Here is a 7,361-nt window from a genome sequence, read left to right on the forward strand (position 1 = left end):
CAACAAGAAAAACAACACCATGGCACCTGTCGACTTAACGAAGCTCAATACTACTCGGACCATACTAATATGCATACATGAACAAACGACTTATGTTTTACAATTATAATATTGTGCAATGGCATATTATGGGTAATTGTTTTATCACGCTATATTCCCCATTAGTATATCTAGGCCTCTAAATGAGCAAATATAAAAACATATATTACTACTACTTGCACGTGTGCGTGTGGATGGGTGTGTAAGTGTGTGTGTGTGTGTGCGCGCGCGTAAGCGTGTGTGTGTGTGTGTTTGTACATGCGTGCGTACGTTGCGTGTGTGAACTTACACCGTATGAGATTGGGTCTTATAACAATAGACATAGATTAAGATCGATTATATAAGTATGATATGCTTAAAAAAGTGCGTATCCTTATCGAATAAGAGAGAGAAAAAAAGTACTTAAATTAGGAGATTACAAACAATAAAAAACCAAGAGAACAACAGGATAAAAAAACACACAACACAGATATTAGGGTGGTCTAGTTAAAATGTCATGATTAAACTGGTACACGTATTACAAGTACGTGAATATAGACTGTTAATGATATGATATAGCAAAAAAAAAACACCGTCAGTTCTAACCCTATGTTACCGGCGTCGATTTGTGCTAGCTGAAACCCTGCTGGCGTACGATAGTGAAGCTACCGCCTTCGGCCATGGTTTGTTGAGCCACGTCGGAAAATGTTCGTAATCGATTATCTCAGAGCGCTCTTTACCTCTAAAGCGTGCATACAGCTTCCCATCGAACGACCACGCTCGCTCCACCGTCTCGGGGTCCTTATGCCTAACGGACGCTAGAACTTCAGCGTTCAATTTTGTCAGGTCTTCATTCAAGAAAATACGGGAACCTTTGAGTAGCTTTGCATTTCGCATAACATCCGATTTTGTTTGGCGCCGTATGAACCTGACGATGACCGGTCGGATCTTCTCTCGGTGATGTTTCCCTATCCTATGCGCTATGTCTATATCCTCCTTTTCAACGCGCCGACCAAGCTTGGAACTTAAAAGGGACGACACCTGTTAAGTCAACGCTATTGAGGACTGAAATTCTTCGTCTTCTTGTAGACCCGTAATTCGCAAATTGTTTCTACGGCTATACTGCTCGTGCTCATTTAAAATTTCTGCAGTACGCTTTTCTGAGTCATTCAGCTTTGTTTTCAGGTCTTGTAGCTCTTTGTCTTTGCTGTGTATTTGACAATGTAACGATTCAATTTCCTTTGTCTGGTCGAATATGTTGCATTCAATGATTTCCAACCTTTTGACGACTGAGCTCAAAAATTTATCTTTGACTTAATCAAACGTTTCCTTAATTATGGTACGAATAATGGAGGTGTCATCTTTCGTAAGGACTGTAGACAACTTGGAACTAATCTCTTCGAGCCGCGATTCTATTGAGCGAATTGATAAACTTCCATAGATTGTTGCTTGAAACTTTTCTGTTCAATTTTTTTCTTTTTCTAGTCTTTCTTGGACTTCTGCCCATTTAAACTTTCGAATATAGACGAGTCTAATGAGCTATTGTCTGTTAACTCGCTCGCAGTAGATGAATGCTGGCGTTTGTTCATGATTTCACAACTAACACGGGATTAACGGGACAGTATTCACAATTAACCCTTAAACACTCTTGTTCACTTTAGCTACTGTCACGGTGAACTATTAACATGTTTACTGATGCGTCACGGAGGCGCCAGACAATGACAATGACAATCACAATGACCTTATGCGTGTATACACATATAATGTCAATATCCAGAGTCTTTCTCACACCCCACCCGTCAATAGAAACATACAAAAGCTTGAGGAAAGGCCTTCTAAAAGTCACAAACCTCGTTTTATTTTTTTACATGTCACATCCTGGTCAATAAACTTCACATCACTCACAAATGTTATTTGTGTGCCTCACGCGCGTTTTTTTTAGTTTTTAGAATTACATTTTAAATTGATGCTCACTCAAAACCGGAAGCGGATTGTCTTCATTATGAAACTTAGTCAGAAAATTGGTATTATTGTTTTTTTCAGACAAGTTCGAAATTGGTACTGATAGGTGGGGCAAAAATGGCCGCCATGGGGTGGAGCAGTTTTCTCTTTTCGTTTATAATGTAAACATGTAAAAACTCTAGAAGTTCCATTTTTATCCCAATCTTCATGAACTTTGGTCAAAGCGTATGTTTCCTTGATACTTTTGTTTTGTAAAATGGTTCTTGTTAATCAGTATTAAAAACCAGGTCGGGTAATTTTCTATATATGCTCATATTAAATACTTGGAAAGATCTTAACCTCGACTTGAAGTCAGCCTTTGTTATATAAATGTTCTGAATTATTTGCACACGAGTTTAACTCGTCTTTAATTTCATCTCATTCCCTCAGGTGTGCGACCCAGTGCCTCTTAGCCCTCTTATGTGTGTTACTTGTTTTTGTTGTTTAAGGACATATCACTTTCTGAAATAGTCAGAAGTGGTTAGAGTAATGTCAAATAATAATTCCTCATATTAGCATTCTATATTAAGTTTGAACCAATATGCAGAACTAAAATATCATATACTTCAGTGAACCATGAACCAGTTCTAATGAAATCTTTCAAAAAGAGTAAATAATCACATGATTTCACCTTATAAACCACTTTCTTCTTGTGCGTTGTAAGTCCTTGTTTATTTATTTTTCTATAAATCCATTGACACCAGCTGGAACCTACACTACTGTAGAAGATAATGTTAGAGTATGATTAAATATAACACACTAAAAACACTGAAAAACAAGATCATTTTTTGTAAGAAAAAAATGTAAACAACTTGAGTCTAAAAATAGTTGGGAAACGTATGGATGACCAGGATGACAAATATAAATTTGATTGAAACTTTTGGAAACAGTGTAAAATATCACTTTAACAAACACATTGATATATCATTATCTTTATAGTATTAACATACGCTATAAAATTAAAGGGTTTTTATTAACATGTTTCCAATATTTATGTATCTTTCATTTTTAAATTATCATTTCTGGCCCACCATACTTTTTAATTTCCCCAAACACTATAGTGGTGGGGACATATTGTTTTTGCGCTGTCTGTTGGTTTGTTTGTTTGCGTCAAACTTTAACATTTGCCATGACGTTTGCAATATTTAAGATAGCAACTTGATATTTGGCATGCATGTGTATCTCATGAAACTGCACATTTTGAGCGGTGAAAGGTCAAGGTCATCCTTCAAGGTCAAAGGTCAAATATATAGCTTCAAAGCGGCGCAGAAGGGGACATAGTATTTCTGACAAACACATTTTTGCTCAAGTGTACTATTTTTTTACTCTAGTTGTAAATTTTTTCTTGCACAAAGGTATCCGTATTTCAGTGTTTCTAGTGTGTAATATTTAATAATACTCTAACATTATCTACTACAGTAGTGTAGGTTCCAGCTGGTGTCAACGGATTTATGAACAAAACAAGAAAATAAGGACTTCCAAAGCCCAAGAAGAAAGTGGTTTATAAGGTGATAACATGTTATTATATACTCTTTTTGAAAGATTACATTAGAACTGCTTCGTGTATCACTGAAGCATATGTTATTTTAATTGTGCACATGGTTCTAAACTTCATAATACAATGTTAATATAAGAAATTATTGTTTTACATTACCCCACTCACTTCTAATCTTTTCAGAAAGTGATATGTCCTTAACTTTGTTTTCATTTGTCTTACTTTTTCTGAATAAATACTGAAGAACAGTTTGAAACTCATTACCTGTTATGTTGTTTAATAAATCATCTTTTTAAATTTGATATTTAGAATTAGAGATTTATAATTTAAATTATCAGCTTCTATGCGAAGATTTGAAGGTCAACTTTTGTTAAATCTGAATAAAGTTTTTATTGAATCGTATATTAATGCTCACCATTATGTATCTGCTTGATACTTCACTGCAGCTATTAAAGTGTTATCTTGAACGCGCTTTCCGGTCTTATAAATGTAAGATGTTTAGTTATCTCTAGTTGAAAATGTGCATGTTTTGTGTGAGGAACTAATTTGCATATAGCCGAATTAAATACCAAAACTAACCTACTTACATCGATGAAGCGAAGAAAAGAGCGTTTCAATTCTTATACATGCAATTACGATTATCATTCTGCATATGTTTTCAATGGTTTGGCTAAAAGACAATATAATTTGGGATATATATTCGTGCATGAATTTAGTAGGCGCCCCTTTTACAATACGTAGTTTTGACTGTGTGCATGTCGCACATGGCATAATTAAACCAAGTTGTCCCACGCTCGATTTCCTCATGCGCTTCGTGGAGGCAACTCGCTTCATTGAATATTAAAGCCCAGTCAAATGATATACTCTAGCCAATCAGAATAATGTACACTAGTGAAACATAGGGCAATTGTAATTATGTAATCAACTGCAAGAAAAATAAAATGTTATTAAAGTCAATCGTTACTTAAATATTCGCCGTGCATTTTTGTCGTTTTACAATGATGACTGCATGTAAAATTGGCGATTAAATGCATAATTCGCTTTCAATAATCCAGTTGAGTATATATATATTCGGTCAGACCATAGACCCATCTAGTCAAAGGGTACGTGTATCATAACTCATATAAAACTATACCGGCTCGTAAACAAATATTTCAAATTTTTGAAAATATTTTGGTAAGTAATGTGCGATGTGGACATAATATGGAAATAAAAGCAAACTACAACCTTACTAGCTTTGAAGACTGTTCATGTTTTGGTATTATTGACACAGCTGAGTAGGTGATTTCGCTTAAGTGCAAATTTTGACGGACAATGAAGAAAGACCGATCACATTGACTAGCCCTAAAATTGATCTACAAATAACCCAATTTTGTGTCACATTTGAATAATTTTCCATTTCCTCAAAAACGAATTATTTGACCATTAAAAAAATCTTATTGCAGTATGAACATTTATTTCAAACATGTACTATATACACTGGAGTTTCAGGAATAGAAAATCAAGTAAGAAAGTACAAAATAATCATATCATATATGCGACAGTGTTAATATTAAATATAAGATTTACAATAGTCGTTTTGTTTATTATATTGAAGTTTGAAATAAAATGTTAATAAATCTTTTAAAAGGACCATATTTTAAAAGGAACATTCCACAATTTACGAGGATTTCATAACTAAATGACCGCCATGTTTTCAAACAATTAGTAACGTCTCATTCATTCTTTTGCAATCTAACAATGAAATGAAGAACATTGTGAATCTGTTTTTGCCAAGTTTGCAATGTCTGTAAATGTATACAACAATATGAGTGAATTTATTTTAGCAAACAAAATAACAACGTTTAACTACTTCAAGATCAATTCCAATAACAAGAATATCAATTTTTGTTGCTTATCGAAACATTGTAAATAAAACTCGAAACGAAACTTACTTGAACTAAACTAACTTCACAATAAAATTTGCAAAATATAACCAATTTTTAAGCATATATTTGTGCATATGTAATTAGTAACCATCCAATATTTCAGTGAAGGCAAAGAACAAAGAAGTCGCACTTTCAATCGAATCAGGAACTGGCAGTTGCTCCCGCTGCATTTCACACACATGTTCTAGGACGGGTATGAAGTCATCTTTACACTCAAACTGCGGTTTCTTTACAAAGTATCTCTCTTGAATACGATCAATGGTTTCCAATTCGCAAGGAAACCGAAATGAAAAACCTCAGCGCAACTAAGACACAAATCTGCAATATAAAAACAAGTTGTGAGTCGTTAAACACACGTTTTGCATGCATTAGTTAAAGAGAAATATCTAACCGAATCAATCGAGATTTAAACCATCTAAATGCCCATAAAATCCAACGAACACATTAATATTTATTGTTTGCAAATGTTATTTTTACCTTTATACCAAGCATTCCTGATGTAAAAATGGACTGTCTGAGGCCTTGCGTGTTTCAAAAGAATATACCAGAAACTAAACATCTGTTCGACGCCGGAAGTCATGAACCAATGTTGCAATAATGTGATGATGTCGAAATTCTATGACGACATGATATGGAAAAGGTGTCATGGCTTAAAAAATTAACTCATTGTGTCGACTAAAACTATGATGGCAAGTCATTTTCACAAGTACATGACGTCAAAAATTATGTAGATTTGTCATCTTAGATCATGTCGACCAAATATATTTTCGAGAAAAGCCGGAAAAAATTACGTCGAGACTTCAGCTTAATGTCGTTATGACGAGTAAAATTAAGGTGGGAAAAGCTACAAAACTATGTCGACATACCATGTTATTTCACAGTAAGTCGGTATAAATTATTCCGGCATTTCCACATTATTGGGGTGTACCATATACGTTTCCGTAATTTACCGCTTAATGTTATACTTTAAACTATGGAAACGTATATGGTACACCCTGATACTGTGATGATGTCAACATTCTATGACGGCATGATATAAAAAAGGTGCCATGTCGTCAAAAATAACTCATCGTGTCGACTAAAACTACGATGGCAAGTCATTTTCAAAAGAGCATGACGCCTAAAATTATGTTGATTTGTCGACATAAGATAAGTTGTCAAGACTTAAAGAACCCGCATGTTGGCATCGGAGCCTAAATCTCTGAAGATATTTGAACCTAGCCTTCATGTAAATTTAACTATTTCTGTGTTGTTTACTGTATGACGGCATATATCTTGATGACTTGCAAGTAACATAATGTTGACATGGCGATATAGCTAAAGGAGTCGATATAATTTATGTGGACAAAGGGCGTTGTTTAAAAATTATGGAAGCGTATATGGTACCCAAATAATATGGTTATGCCGGATTAGTGTATATCGACTTACTGTGAAATAACATTTTTGTTAAGTTTTTATTGTGCTATATTGTTTTGTTTATTTTTGCTCATTTTAAGTTCAGTTTTTAACGCAAATTTTCTTTTGAGCGTACTTCAGTACTATCAGATGTAACCTTCATATTTGGTATGCATGTGTATATGTACAAGGCCTTTCCATACGCACACACATTTTGACCCTGACCTTGAACTTAGGGTCCGCGTTTGGGTTTCAAAATCTGCGTTATGGTTTCGAAAAATGCTCATAACTTCTATGTCGCTTCAGATGTAACCTTCATATTTGGTAAGCATGTGTATATGAACAAGACCTTACCATGCGCACAAATGTTTGACCACTTTGACTTGACCTTGACCTTGAACTAAGGGTCCGCGTTAAGGTTCAAGATCAGCGTTTAGGTCTCGAAAAATAACTTCTGTCAAAGCATTTTTCGGGAGCATATGTCATCCTATGGAGACAGCTCTTCTTTATTCAACTTTAACCAT

This window comes from Dreissena polymorpha, chromosome 5 (assembly GCF_020536995.1).
Source record: "Dreissena polymorpha isolate Duluth1 chromosome 5, UMN_Dpol_1.0, whole genome shotgun sequence".
Taxonomy (NCBI): Eukaryota; Metazoa; Mollusca; class Bivalvia; order Myida; family Dreissenidae; genus Dreissena; species Dreissena polymorpha.